Source organism: Pogona vitticeps, chromosome 8 (assembly GCF_051106095.1).
Source record: "Pogona vitticeps strain Pit_001003342236 chromosome 8, PviZW2.1, whole genome shotgun sequence".
NCBI lineage: Eukaryota > Metazoa > Chordata > Lepidosauria > Squamata > Agamidae > Pogona > Pogona vitticeps.
This window is the reverse complement of record NC_135790.1, coordinates 27748924-27764875: the sequence shown is the minus strand read 5'-3', so window position 1 is coordinate 27764875 and position 15952 is coordinate 27748924. Positions and strand designations below refer to the sequence as shown.

Sequence of the window (15952 nt, the reverse complement as noted above, 5' to 3'; positions counted from 1 at the left end):
CGGGATGGCCTTATAGGCCCCTTCCACCTCTATTGTGCTATGATTCTATGATTATTATATATTTCCCATGTAGATCGATGAGCTGCAGTCACTCTTCTGTTTGAACAAATTGGAAGCCACATTTTCCTTTCCACCTTAGGGTGAACTGCTAAGTGCAACACCTCCATGTGACTTTGCAACCACCATCCTGAGTCTGTGGCCCAAATTATACATTACAGAAAGATGGACATTGGGAAACAGGATCCTTCAATGTTCCCCAGATGTAAGTCAGGCTGATCTTTGCAAACAAAGCTTGGGACATTAATAAACATTTAGCTAATAAGTGAAATGCCCCTGTCACCTTCTGTGAAAAGAGAGTGTACAAAATTCTCTTACCATAGCTTTACTCATGGGATCCCCATTCTGTTAAAATGGAAGTAAGGATAAAATTACAACCTGTCTTGAACATTTTGGACAGGTGATGCTTCTTCAGCGTGAAAGGTACTTTCTACTGGAGAATAAGCAAATAACACAGGAGCAATGATATCTTGTGAGTTTAGCCCTTTCAAACTTGGAAGAATTATCCAAGTAGATTTCCTCCCTTTGTAAAGAAATCCTAGCCACATGTCTTTCTAATAAAAGAAGAAAGGTTGTGTTTATTAGAGAAATACACTTGAGACTTGGAAAGGACAGGAGACCTAGTTTTAGCTAACGAAGCTGGAGATGTCAGGAGCCGAGGCTGCCCCTTTCATCTCTAGAGAACTTGGAGAGACAAGAGGATAGTGTGAGAAGTAAGGAGGTGACATCTGCAACTCTAAGAATAGCAATGTAACATTGAAGAAAGGTCAACTCAAGCCGAGGTAAAAGACTGTCTGGGAAACATGAGGAAGTCCTCTCAGTCTCTCTCCTGTGCAAAGATATGCATCTTCTTGAAAGTCCAATGAGTTGCACCCGGTCACTTCCAGCATTTGCCCGACGTTTGAAGTCACTCCACCTTCTGTGGTTCCAGTTTGCCAATGGTCTTGAACCCATTTCTTTGCAATTAGTCTCCTGACTTGAAAATGGTTTGGGGAGGCAAAGGCAAGGGAGTGAAGGGACCACAATGATGATGTAAAGATGAGTGAGAAGCTGCATGCATGCAGAAGGTCTTGATCCTGTCGCTGGAACCTCCAGCTAGGTCCAAAGAACCTTCTGCCTGAAAACATACCGAGTGGCTAGACTCTGTGAACCAAGGGTCTAACTCAGTATGACTTCTTCTGTCCCATTGACAGTCCTGAGGTCTGCGTGGGATAAACCTGTCAGTGAAGTATTCTGCTGGTCCTGCTGTGGGAACAGTCATCCTTAGCACCTGAAGGTTGGAAAGATAAGAAAGCCAAGGTGGAATGGATGACAACAGCTTTGAGAACGCAAGATCTATGAATGGTTTGAGGGGCTGATAAGAATGAAAACAGAAGCTGGCTTCACTGTGACAGGTGGGGTGACTAGAATGATCAGGAAGATGTATTGTGAGTGTTTTATTAAGTCATAGTCCTGGCTCAAGAACGAATAAAGAGTTTGGAATGCAGATCTCTGAATATAGAGCTTTGACTGAGATCAACACCATTAAAAGGAAGGCACAAACGCATCCTTTCATTTCTAGCAGACTGTTCCGAATTTCTAAATACCGGTATCATGCACTTGGCACATTCTGGGGAGAAAAAAAATACATTTCCCAAATCCTGATTAGGGTCATGCTTTTATTTATTGTTGTTCTTTTTATGTGCCATCAAGCCCCTTCTGACCAATGGGGCCCCGATGGATGGATGAAAAGGACAGGAAAATGCCTGCAAGCTTCCAGGAGATCCAAAGTTACTTCTCCAAATAAGGTACTTTTGTTGTTTAGTCGTTGAGTCATGTCTGACTCTTTGTGACCCCATGGACCAGAGCACACCAGGCCCTCCTGTCTTCCACTGCCTTCCAGAGTTTGGTACCAAATTCATGTTGGTGGCTTCGATGACACTCTCCATCCATCTCGTCCTCTGTCGTTGCCTTCTCCTCTTGCCTTCACACTTTCCCAACATCAAGGTCTTTTCCAAGGAGTCTTCTCTTCTCAGGAGATGGCCAAAGTATTGGAGCCTCAGCTTCAGGATCTGCCCTTCCAGGGAGCACTCAGGGTTGAAATAAGATTTATTTATTTATTTATTTATTTGATTGATTTATACCCCGCCTATCTGGACTATTAGCCCACTCTAGGTGGTCCTGTGTCCAGGAGATACTGCTCCTTGCAAAAGGGAGATGATTCTGCACTTCTGGGGTCAGAAGAAAATGGGGGTGTTTTTCAAGAAATAATGTCATTTCCATGATACTCAGGTCTCTGTTGCCCAAACGTAATTCTCGGTTTCCCATCCCCTCCTGGACAATTTACTATATTGCAGAAGAGTATGTGCAATGTGGTGGGAGAGTGCTTTGTATTCTTGGTTGTTCTCAAAAAGAACCCTTTTGTCCATCCTTAATAACAAAGGTTGAGAGGGATTTCTCACACTTTTTCAAATAAAATCCACCGAGAATGCGGGGAAGACAAGGAAAGTTAAACAAAGTGATTCTCTGCCAACGTGCGCTTTAACAATAGAGGCAGATTGTAATCACGTCCTTTGAACAATTGCAATTACATACAGAGCTGGTAACCTTTTGTGCCCTCCCCTGCCGGAAATGAAAAGAGGTATAAAACACCAGCTTACAGCCACATTCGCTTCTCTTCTAGGTGCAAAACAGCCCAGAATCTTCCTTGAAATATTTGACTTCTTATTAGCATTCTGTTTTGATGAGTATCTCAAATCCAGGCCTTTGTTCAAATGGGTTTACGTTAGTTGAGGACCAAGAAACAATGTTCAGAAACAGGATCGATCAAACGGTGAGACCCAGGGGGTCAAGATCCCAGTTCTATGACTCCCCACAGACCAAGGGAAGGGAGTAAGAGACAGGACCATCTCAGTGTGGCACCAGATTGTGGAACACCCTCCAAAAGGATGAGGGCCTGATTCCCTCCCTCTTTCTTTGTCGAATCTGCAAGGCCAGGAAATTAGGGAACTTCATGAAATCACAATCATAGGGTGTTTATTCAATAGCACCTAGCTTGGACCTCATTCTTTCTTGTTTAAACCAGTTCAAAGCACCCACACAGGTCTCCCGAATGCCAGTGATACTGTGAGCCACACTTTATGGCAACAAGGGGCCATGAATGTCCTAGGAAGCTGACCACAGGTCACTGACATTGCACAGTTGCTGTATCCTCAAGACCTCAAAAAGACAGCTGCAACAGACCCCCCAGCCTCAACTCTTTGTTCAGTGGACTTGTCCACAAAAGTCCACATTTAAATGTAGCAGTTCGTCTTTAAGGCGCCACGACATTTTTGCCTTCTTTAGTTTTTTTTTTCCTTGCCCATCTTCCCAGGTGACCTTTATTCCACGGGCTCTGGTGCTGAAATCTAGCAAACTCAACGCGGTGCACGCTCCCATTTTCTTCCAGCTCGGATCGATCTTAGGTCCAGGAGTTGTCAGCAAAGAGTGACAGCGGCGGGAGCATTAAGTGAGTGGCAAGAACTCTGTGCTTCCCAAACAGAGCATGTTTATTTAGATCCAGGAAACCCCTTAGCGAGGCAACCCGGGCCTGCGGTGCACGGGAAGTTATTAACACTGAAGAGTTTCCATGAACAACTGACAACAATAATAAAGCATGTTCCGCAGGGCTTAATAAAACGGCTCAGCTTCTCTGGCTGCAGCCAAGAAGACGCAGGGGATGCTTTTTCGTTTCTCTCCCATGCCTTCGCCGGCCTGATCGGCTGTTAGCAGAATTAATTCCTTCTCACTTGTTAATGATGCTTTGCTACATCTGGAGAAGAAACCGTCAGTGATTCTCCGAGGCCGATCCTGCTTTGCGAAAATGATTTGGGGAAGGTAAAATACAGTACAGCACGGTCATCATCATCAAATCACTTCTGGCTCGTAACAACCCTCTTCAGGGCTTTCCAGATACATAGTACTGAAAAGTGGTTTGCCATCCCCTTCTTCCGGGGGGGTACCCTGGGATTGTGCCACTGGCATTTGTAGGAGGTGCAGTGGGGAATCGAACTCCCAACCTCTAAAGCATTGAGCTATCCAACCAGTTACAGTAAGGTAAGGCGATATAGAATAAGATAGGCAGGCAGGTCACAGCATTTTCTGTTAATATATATTGAACAATTGAGTGTGAAAATATTGACTTGTTTATTTATTAACAATGTTGACACTACTCTGGTGGTTTACAGATTAAAACATAAAACTCCCTGTAAGAATACATTCAATAGGGTGGTTCGCAGGTGTGGATCTAAAATTCATATAAAAGAAAAATATAAGAACAAAGTTTAAAAATGAATAGTAACAGCCTCTGGTGGATACGTTTTGTATAATTCTGTTTTCAAACATTTCCTCAACATCGAGAGGGAAGGAGCCTGGTTTATCTCACTAGGAAGCTTTTTCCCGAGATTGGGGGCCACCACTGAAAAAGACCACTTCTTTCTCATCATCTTCTTGGCCTCCTTCGGTGTGGACCCTTTTAGCAACCTGGATCGAGAGCAGTGCGTGAAATGGAGAGCTTATTTTCTGAGAGAGAACTTAAAGGGGAAAAACGGATGGAATCTGCTCTATAGAAAATATTCTGTGCCCAGTAAATCCTTATGAAACCCTTATTTCTTCCTCATGCTGAGAAAGTATGGAAGAGACAAGAGGATGTTTTCCAAATATCAGAATGTCCAGCATTTAGAAAGAGGAGGAAGAGAAAGAGGAAAGGCCGGCCGGCAGGAAACTGTAGAGGTCATGAGCAAATTCCAGAAAAACTAATGTTGTTGAATACCTTTAGTATTGGACCTCTCAAATATCTAGAAGCTGACCGGTCAATCATTCACTACCCACCAGGCAATACTCTGAATGTGGTTTGACCAGGACAACATCTGGCAAGGATGGTCTTTGAACTTTTCCTTCTTGCTTTCTACAGCATTTGATTTAAGAAGAGTAGACACAGGTTCAGTATCCCTCCCCCGCCATATCTGGTGAGGCATAAATGCAACGGACAGCAAGATGGTTCCCTCATGGAACGTCCTTCAAGATGTTCAGCTATTTATGACATGTTAGAGATTCCATAAAGGTATTCCCCGTCACTGTTTTGGCCTTAAAAAAAGCACACACCCCAAAATCAGCATGCATTTTCACAGGATCCAGAACTGGCCAAACTGAAATCCCCCAAAGCTCTCCTCAAGCATTGCTTGGTCAAGCCTTTCCTTTGGTGAAGAACCCATCTGAGAAAACCAAAAGGAGGTCATCTGCAAGGAGGCTGCCATCTTGTCTAGCAAATGCAGTGAGTCACGTTTCTCTCACCTGAGATGGTGAAAAACATAGAACGTGGGTCTGCTCTTCTTAAATCATGTGCTTTACAAGGTCAATTAGGTAATGGAAAGAAAGCAAAACAGAATGACCATTCGCCGGTGCTAATGAAGAAAGCCAATCAGGCAAAATCCGGAAAAACAAAGCAAGACAAGGCAAAAAGATTTGCCACCTTAAAGACTAACTATTGTAACGATTATATTTTAATATAGCCAAGTGGGCAGTGTAGTAACATAACAATATGTTTAATTACTGTCACATCGGCAAGCCTTTTTATGCCACAGGTTTAGAGGAAGCTTCCATCACTGAGCCCCACATATTCCAGTTAATCCCACAGAGCTACATTTGAAGAATTACTGCAATCAAGAAGTTTGATTGTGGAATTTAATGTTGATCCTCACCGCAGAGCGGATCTGACTGGATTCAGACATCTTACCTGTTGTCCTCCCCTCGGTTCGATGATTGCTACATTGGGAAAAGTCCGGCTCCAGAAATCCATCACAGTTAATTGGCCGTCATAAACCACAGCTATCTGGGCTGCCAAAGAAAACTGGAGTATCTGTAATAAAAGAGAAATTATGGACTGCTTTGTTTATACCTTTCATAATTCAAACCCGTGACAGCTCAGCTTGACCTCCCGGATTTGTTTACAGAGACTCCATGTAGGACAAAACTCCACAGAGAGGGTCTGTCAGCCCATCTTGTTGACTTGACCCCGGGTCAAATGAGCTGCAAGGAATAAAAATGGATATGTCTGGTGTCAAGCCGATTGTTTCATACTGCTAACCTATGCAATTTTTTTTCACTTGAGGGTTTTGATCAGGAGCCATCCTGTCCCCAGGGTCTTGTTTGAGTAGAAATATGAACCTCACAAATTTAATGTGTCCATTTTCAAAGGTAATCGAGGCCTATCAGAAGCTGCATGGACAAAATAAATACATTTATTTAAAAATAAATATTTTCTTTTTAAGGGAAGAAAAAAACAACACTGAACCATCTCAAGATACCCTCCAACAGTTAATGGGAATCCAAATACGGTGACACAAGAAGCCATGAATTTTCAAACAGAATTAATCAATAATATCACCGGAGTGATCCTTTGTGATGTCAGAGATGTAAGGTAGACAAGAACTGAGGAAGGGAACAGAACTTCTGAACCTGCCTCCAAGGGCAGCACCGTGTAAAGAATATTGTAGTAGTCCTGCCTGGATGCCATTAATATCTCAATGATGAAGAAAACTGAGACTTAGAAAAGCATATTGGTGTTACAGAGGGCGAGGAATGACAAACTATATCTGCTTATATGTTAAGAGCTAAGCATTTCTGGAGATGACTTGTTCATAGGGTCGCCGTGGGTCAGAGGTAACTTGAGGGCCATAACAACAATCTTTACTATGCAGGTCGGAATGTGAGTTTAAAAGTTCCCCTTGACATTTAGTCCAGTTGTGTCCGACTCCAGGGCACGGTGCTCATCCCCGTTTCCAAGCCATAGAGCCAGTGTTTGTCCAAAGACAGTTTCCGTGGTCATGTGGCCAGCGTGACTAGACACGGAACACCGTGACCTTCCCCCGGAATGTGAGTAAACATGATTTAATGTGAGTTGTTTAGGGACAAACTCATTTCCATTTGAGTACAAGAGGAGGATACACCCAGTTAACACACCCAATAAATGCACACAGCATTTATTATGCTGGGGGAAATTGCTTGTTGGAAAATACATATGTTAGGTAAATAGCATGCAAGGATGCCTGTGTTAGGGGATCTGCGCGTAGATTTTGGTGCTGATATTTATTATGAAAAAGATACAGAGGAGCCACAGGAGGGAATGAATTTAAGGCTGAGAAACAGCAGCCATGGTGGAAACCTAAAGAGACAGCTTTCTCTGTTCCTACCCAGCTGGAGCCTCCAAACTCATTGTCGATGAGTTCTTATCAAAGCCTTCAGCATCCCCATGTTCAGATGTGCTATTCATAAGATTTGATGCAATCAAGCTCAGGGAAGGAGCCGGTGACCGGGGAAAGCTCCCCACTCCGCCCTCCTTTCCGATGGAACCTGATCTCAGATTGCACAGACGTGTTTCGTTGAAGGCAATTTGTCTCTCGCAAACGCTGCCGTGGAAAAACAACCTCTCTCTCCCTCTGGGTTGCAAGAGTGGTGTTATGTTCAAAATTACAGCATGTAGCTTTTAAATGTAACTCAATTAGGGCCTGGGATTGAGTAGAGAGCTGCGTCCCAGAGAAATTGGATTAGAAAGATGATCTTGGTGTGTTTGCCGCCGGGTGCACACCGGATCGCTGAGGTCATCAGTGCGACACACGGGGCGTGGATCAGATTTTGCCTGGAAGTGCCATTTTGTGTTCTTCAGTGTATTGTAAGCAGTGGTCCTTCTGAGGCCATTAGGCATAACATATAATGGGCAGTAATTCCTGCTGCCTTCTTTTTGCCACACCAAGAGCTGCCCTGAGGGTAATTCTTTCAGAAAGAGCAGGTGGGACTTCTAAGGAGAGCTTCAGACTCAGGAGAGCTTGAGACTCGTTCTCAGAACTTCCTTAGGTGAATTCCCAGGTCATGCTGCCTTTGAGTGGCTTCAATACCGATATGTGTTTCCTGATCTGTTGGGCCCCCCAGATTCTCCTGCCAGCTAGGAAAGCCAGTGGAAACTTAACTTTGGGGAACAACAGCTCCCAGGCTCCTCTGGCTGGCATAAGCCATTCGAATCATAGAGCAGCAGAGATGGGAAGGTCCTCAAGAGTCATTGTAGGAAAGGAAATCTACAGCTAAAGCAACCATGGCAGATGACCATCTAATCTTTTTTTTTAAAGAACCATCACGGATGGAGAGTCTCCCATCTGCAAAGATGGCCCATGCCACTTCCAAGCAGTTCTAAAGATTGGCAGGTTATGAGAACCTCTTTTCCCATCATTCAGATCTACGGGTTGGCATCTTACCTGTTGGAAAAGCAGAGGATGAGCCTGCTCCATCTTGTGACAAACCTCCCGATAGCTGTCAGATCACCTATCAGATAATAGATGGTGACTCCGTTAGCTCAATCTTCTCTTCTCCAGGCTAAGCATCCCCAGATCCCTCAACTGTTCCTCATTAGTTTCAAGGCCTTTTGCTTCCTTGGTTCCCCTCCTCGGGACGCATTCCACTTGGTTCATATCCTTCTTAAATTCTGGTGCCCAGAACTGGACACTATCCTTCAGTTGAGTTCAAACCCATTTCCGTGCTCTGAGTTCCTGGCACAAGAAGGGAAAGAAAGAAAGAAAGAAAGAAAGAAAGAAAGAAAGAAAGAAAGAAAGAAAGAAAGAAAGAAAGAAAGAAAGAAAGAAAGAAAGAAAGAAAGAAAGAAAGAAAGAAAGAGAAAAGGGGCATTTAATGGAGCCAGGAACTTTTGTGTGCCCGAAGGAAGTGGAGCAGAAAACAAGCCATGGACACAGAAACTGGGGAAGAAGAGAGGAAGTGGAGTAACACTCCGGAGAATATTCCAGTATCTACATTTTCTTGGCCACAAAGAAGCTGTTGATGTCTTTCAAGGAAAGAAAGTTTTCCCAGGAAACTTGTTCAGCTTTTCTAACTTATTGTGTTTAAAAAGAAGAGAGGTGGGGTAGGGGTAAGCACATCCCTAAATGAATGTGCTGTACTCTGAGCTCCCGGTTATATATTTTCCATCCTCTTTTTCTTTTTTTAAAGGAATCATCTCCTTCTGAATCATTCTAATAAAGGGTTGCTTTTCAATAGCTAGCGAAAAAGCATTGCCCTCTGGCATTTAACTAACAGGCCATTACTCTGAGCAATATCTTTCTTCAGGATTATTTTTAATAATAATAATAATAATACTTTTTTAAAAAGCAGATTCGGAGAAGAAGGGGCGGAATCCATCTGAAGAAATATAAATTACAAACGATGTTGCACTTGGCCTTTGTGTATCTCTGTCCTTCTGGTGCAAATTTAATTAAAGGAGACACGAGTAGGCACCTTGAGAAAGAACTGAATTGGAAAATGGGCTCAGCTCTTCATTGCACTGTGGCTGAAGTCTGCAGGAACTATAGGAAAAGGTTCTATTTTAGAGGAGATGATGGCTGGGTTAAATGTTTTCCCTTGACATTCCTGCAAACCTCTTCAGGTCTCTAATCTCGCCCCACTCTCGAAATCTCTCTTTTATTTTGCACTCATTCACTCCCTATAATGGGAGTGGACACCACTGGAAAGTGAAGACTCAGATTTGGGAATGGAATATAACGAAGGGGCTGACTGCCTATGGATCAGTGGGGGGGGGGGCGATGTGTAGGGTTTTTCCCTTACAACTTGCCTAACTGCAGATGTAACAGGCAGAACGCACAAAGAGCAGTCAATGGGGGTACAAGATGTTCAGAGATGCAGGCCAAAAAAGGGACCCAACATCTCCCGAGGTTTTCCCATCTCCCTTGAAAAAAGCACAAAGGGTGCTGGGTCGTAAGACCAGAAACTGTCTTATACTCCGTCAAAGCCTTGATCAATCTAGCTGTGTAGTCCCTACACACACGAGCAACTCACACATTAAGGGAAACACCTATTCTGCACTCTTGCAACTGCACCATCAGAACTGCAAATGAGGTCTGTGTCCACTTCTTAAAGACCAGTCATGAAAACAGAAGTCAGACAATTTACAATGTGCAGAATCAGGAACGTTTTTGCTCGGGCAGTCAAATGCGTTTGATCCCTTTACGAACTCTGCTTCTGAGAACATGCTAACTGTATATGGCAGCAGCCCTCTGGAATTCCCTGTAGGTCTTTCCCAGCTGTATCTGGAGGTGCTGAGGCTGACACCCCAAGTTACGACCTTGCCACGGAACCTTCAAGTCTCAGCATGCCAGGTTTGTTTGTTTTTTTAATCGTCTGTAATTTCTTAAATTATTTCCCCTTCCTCCCAAGCTTTCATGGATTGTTAGGGGGAAAAGGAAGGAAGTCCCTGAAATCAAAGTCACCTGAAGAAACAGCTTGACGGGTGTGGCGTGATGAGCAGCCACATTTATGTAAGAACTGAAAACAAATTCCTTCCTAGTTTGGGTCAAAGGATCGTTTCATCCAGCAGCATGTTTCACAAAGAGATGCCTCTGGACTGCCCATCCGCTGCAAGATATGCACTAAAGAGAAGGGCCATGCTTCCTTTCTGCATGATGATGATTCTGCTTGGAGACTGTAGCTCCTGAGACCTGCTTCTTTCTAAGGCAGAACCTGATCCATCAAGGTCTCTGGGGTCCTGTCCTGAGTGGGGATTCCTGAGATTGAACCGGCAGCCTTCTATCTACAATGCCATGGCCCCTCCTCTTATTTTTCTCAACCACCTTTGAACCGGAACCAAGCAAAGAAACCTCCTCTCTTGTGTTAGCTAGCAAATCTGCTCCTTCCTTCCCTGCCAGCTCTGCTTCTCTTTTAAAAGCCAATGTTTATCATGTGACATTAAAAAATATGAAATAATGTAAAGCAAACACCCACCCAGCATTTCCTAATAGATTGAGTCCCGGCCGCGCGAGGCCTCCAATTGCTCCCAGGTCCCATTCAACACTATTGTTTTAGCACTTTCTTGACAGTTTAATGATACGCTGTGTAATATTAGCAGAGCCAATTTGTTAATCTGCCAATGCCTGGCGTTAAACATCTCCCCGTTTTGTACACTGGCGACACCAGATTAATGAGAAGTCAAAAACCCAGCGACTGTTCCCCACCAAAGCTATGAAATTTTGTGTATATAATTCATTTACCCGTGTAATGGAAAATTAATGACATATGAAAAGCATAAAACAGGATCGGCCATTATGCTTTTCTCTGTGTCTTAAAGACATGTTCATTCCTAGAGCTAGGAGAAGGTGTGTGGTTTTTGGACTACAACTGCCAGAATCCACCAGCCCACATGGTCCTTGACCTTGCTAGCTGATGGATCCTGCGAGGAGTAGTTCAGAAAAAGCAGTTTTCCCAAATTCTGCTAGATTGATGACTCAAGGGTGATGGTGGCCCCTCTTGTTGAAAGCCATGGTGGACCTTGACTCTGGACCTGGATTTCTGAGATGCTGTTGCTCAAACCCATGTGCAGGTGCCTGCTAAGCACTGTGCAAGGATCCCATCATGGTGTACAGCTTGGGTGTGATGAGGAATTTAACCAGGAGCTTATTAACAAGCTGTGCTTCATGCTATTGCACTTATACCAGCATAGAGAACCCATTGCGTTTTGGCCACAGTCTTCCTCCTCCTTTCTAGAACACAAGGGATCAGCCTTGATAGAACAACTTGCAGTGAAAGAAATAGGCACCAGGAAGATTTCTTTGTCGAGTGCATTGGCATTTTATCAAATCAGGCTTCCTTGAGTGAGTCACTGTAGCCATCCAGATGACAATTTGAAGGAGTCAGCAGGGGCAGGGGCAGAGAACTGTGCTTGCCCTGAGCTCCAGCAGCAGCACCTGCCTTAAGGGGCTGATAAGGTGCTAATTGGCAATTTCCACTGTTCTCTCTTTTATAAAAAAAAAAAGTTTCTCCTAAGCACTCTATTGAAACTCTATTCCACTGCTGAGTTCAGCTCTTTAAAAAAAAAGACACTGTACGGAGACAAGGGGCTCTCAATTGAAGGCAACTGACAGCCTCACAAGGGTCCTTTTGCATCAGATCAGTCAATCACACTGAAAGAAAGCCAACAAAAGCAACGTCAGCCCCCTAAGAACAACCCTGCTGGTTGAACAAAAAAAAAGATAATTCCCCATTGGAAAAAAAAAAGTTCCTCAACAGGCTTCCTTGTCTTGAGGTTCATGGCATGTGGTCACCAGATTTTAGTTTGAATTCATCTGTGTCCAATCCAATGTAGACGGTAGGATAAGTAGTCAATGTTGTGATCCCCTTAGATTTTTCCCCCCATCAATTTAACTTTGAGGTCTCTCCTTAAAGACACCTTGGCATGGTAGTTCTGCTAAAAACCCTGCACTCTGACTCTCCATACTACAATTCCCAAGATGCCCGAGGAAGAGGCCATCACTGCTAGAACTGACTTCCATTTGTGCTATAGACATGCTTTGAACTTCTGCTCAAACACCTGCCGATTAATGATCTAGACCAATAATTTAATGGCTTTTTTTCAGGAGGCTTTGAGAGCCCCTATCTGCACAGTTCTCTTTTCCTAAGTGGCCAAAGAAGCATCTGGTTGTTTTATGTCTATAGCTTTAAAAACTTCATAAACACCATGTGGAAAGCCTCACATATATTATAGGAAAGCAATACCGCCCTTGGTCGCCTGTCGCCTGAGGATTTATAAAGAGCAGCATTTATGGGGAAAAAACAGCTGGCTGCCTTTCGCTGGGTGTTGTTCCGAGGCTATTTCTCAATAACCTTTTTTTGGTCTCTCTCCTCTAATTGCCAAACGAACATGCTTCATAAACAGAAGCAGGAAATCATCTCCTCGACGCTTTGCAAGTGGAATGTTTACTGTATGACTTTTTGTTCCCACATACTCCGAAGGGGCCTATAAGAAAACAGCCCAGACGTTCAAAGTATAATGTTCAAATCATCCAGTTTCTAAAAGTGGTCCAATCTGATGCGGGGATGCTAAAAGGCTTTGCACTCATCCTGAACGAAGAAAAGGTTTGCTTGTTTCTAATGCAACCTCTCCCTACCTATTCCTTTCAGGGCTGGCCGAGTTGAGAGATCTGAGAGGGGAGCAAGGACAACAGAGATTGTTATCCATTTTGACAACAGTATAAACCTGAAGCATCATAAAGGAAAACCCGAAAGCATGAAATTCAGAAATAGGTTTGCCAGCGAGATCCAGTGCCAATTCATTGCGTCGCTATCAGGTTTTAACGCCAATTTTGGGCATCGAAAAAGAAAAGTAGACCAACTTTTTCTGCATCCCGGCTCAAAGAAAAGTTTAACCACTCTTTTCTCATATCCAGATGAGATCTTATTTTTTTAAGCAGAAAATAAAAATAAAAACAGAAGCACCCCCATGTGGTCCTTGAACAAGATCCCAAGTTTTAAAGGACCCAAGTGAACTCACCTGAGGAGTTCTTTTGTCAGAAGAGAAAACGGTTGTGAGAACTTCCCATTCTTTTGGTTATAGGAGGACCACGATAGCCAAAGGGATCACTTCCAAGCGTCCCACAGATGCCGAAAAATGTGGGCATAGAAACATTGTATATACTGTAGCATCTAGTGGCCAGTTCTGATAATACATCTTGGAAACATGTATTTCATGGGAGTATTTAATATTTTCATATTTTCACACAGCGGATAAGTGGAAACTGTGGGTACTGATCCAGCAAAGGTATGGCCTCATCCTGGAATAATCCGTAAGGTGTCCTCCCTCCCAGCTTGGACCATAAACCAATAGAGCTGTGGAGCAAATTGGATGTAAGATCAATTTTTGCTCCTCCACAGGATGTCCAGACATGGACATCATGTTCCATTAGGCAACCCTGAATTGATATCCCCCATCCTTTTCTCAGACTGCAGCTTTTGTTCTTCTCTGCTTTCTTGGCTTCCCCCTCCACCCCATCTCCAACCTCCGGGGTGAAAGAAACAAGCTAACTCAAGATCCTGTTGGCTTCCCAAACCGGAGGGTCCCTGGAGCTGTAGATCTTCTGAAAACAACCGTTCAGTTGTAACTTTTAAAAAAAAAGCAACCCGTAGTTTTCTCCATTGGACGGTTCTTCAGAGAGGCCTTAATTATACGTCTCCTGCGGCTTGCTTTTCTTTGTGCTTTCCAGCCTGGCACGCCCAGACTCCTCTGTTGCTCATGTTCCATTTTTATAAAACCACACAAAAGCTCAAACGTCTGCATCAAAAACGGCTCTGCATCTTATGCGCTTGGGCAAAACACCACCTTATGATTCTGGTCTGACGACAACCTGACATGACAACAAAGACAATGGTGTGCATATTCAGCCCTTTAGAGTAAATGACCTCCTGTTTTGCTCCTTCCACACGTTTCCAGTTCTTAAACCTGTATAAATCTGAGCACAGTGATAGACTGGAACACTTGCAAATCCAGGTTCGCGTCCATGTTGAGCCACTAGAAGCTGGCTGGGTCACCTTGGGCTGGTCGTTCCCTCATTGGGCCACAACCTAGCAATAAATAGCCTGGCTTTGTTTGTTCACATTTGTATTTGCACAAAATGCAAATTTTATGAATTTTACAAACTGCAAGGAAAGTATGCGAATTTTATAAACTGCAAGGAAAGACTCAAATTAGGACGATTACTACTTTATTTGAGCACTAGGAGCCCTGAAATTGCACCTTTCTGGACACCCAGCCAGTCCTCCTTTCCTTGCGGTGTCCATGTTTCTACGCATGTGTATACCAGCACACTTTCCTTCCCAAAAGAAAAAAAAGATTAGAGATGCTCTACACAGATCACAAACCCTTGGAGGGGGTGGTGGTAAAAAAGAGTGCTTTGTCTCCCTTTCCGCTGGGTGCAAGGAATCTTGAGGGTTTCGTTTCATCAAGACAGCTTAAACTAGGTGTTGGGTTTTCTTCTTTCTGTCCACAGAACAAAGCAGGCAGGACCAGTCAAAGATGAAATGGTACAGAGTTCTTTCCCCTGTTCCAAAGATCTACAAATTGCAATGAACAGCTGCTAGAAAAGGAAAGCAAGAGAAGAAACCATACCATTTGATTTTGTTGTGCCATGGTGCTTATTTATTTATTTACAGTTTCTAACCTAGGAGTCTTTCTCGTCACGTCAGGTTGTGGTCAGACCAGAATCATAAGGTGGTGTTATTTTTATCATTATTATGAGCGTCTTCCAGGTATACCTCCTTCCTCCCTGGGATGGAGGGCAAACTCTGCTGGAGCTAACATTAATTCGCTCCGATGTCACTATCCTTGGTATGCTCTAATTTTAGACTTCCTCTGTATTGATTTTTTAAATTCAAAGATGAGAAGAAAGACAAGTGTTCCTGTGCACCGTGATGGGACAGATGTCTGGTGGTGGTGTAGAGAATGAAATGCAGGTTTTGATGTCACACCAAAAGCTCTCTTTTAATGGAAAGGGGAGGAGGCATAAAAAGTCGGACATGGATGTCCGTGAGCAGTTGCTATCCTGGCAGAGCTTTTTGGCTCACATAGTTTTATATCTTATATTTTTTTTAAAAAAAAAAATCAATTTCAGGAGTTGCATGACATTATTAGACAGTTTAAGTTCATAAAATTTATTCATTTGAGTAGCAGAGTGGACTGTTCGTACCTGACCTGGAAAGCGTCCATTGATGACTTGCGTGAGCCTGGTTTTTAGTTCTACTGTGATGATGTCAGAGAATGTGCCTAAGCATTTGGACTTCTGGATGGGAAAGGATATCAAACCGCCTGACGGCTGGGATATACAACCATCTAGTCTACAGCCTGAGGGAAACCCATCCCAGAGCAGCTGGCGAATGGAGTTCCTGAGGATGGGAAATGGGTAAATGGAAGAGGTGGTCATGAAATGAACCACAAAACAAGCAAGCAAACAGGTGCTTTGGGGAAACGAAAGGCTGAATTTTTATTGGCTTTGGCAATGCATGCGATTCGTGGTTTGTGCAATGCAGGACTAGAATAACCCTCATGTGCATTAGAGAT

The 15952-nt window shown here is 43.6% G+C and overlaps 1 long non-coding RNA gene across 2 annotated transcripts in view; it reads right to left on the bottom strand.

The window, feature by feature from the left end:
• Window positions 1-10070, bottom strand: part of LOC144584131 (uncharacterized) — a 28915-nt gene extending 18845 nt beyond the window's left edge. For both annotated transcript variants that reach the window (XR_013538206.1, XR_013538207.1), the window contains exons 1-2: window positions 8322-10070; window positions 5810-5932 (exon numbers count right to left, since the gene is read on the bottom strand). This is a non-coding gene — a long non-coding RNA (uncharacterized LOC144584131). The remainder of the gene's footprint in view (window positions 1-5809; window positions 5933-8321) is intronic.
• Between the last annotated feature and the right edge of the window lie 5882 nt (window positions 10071-15952).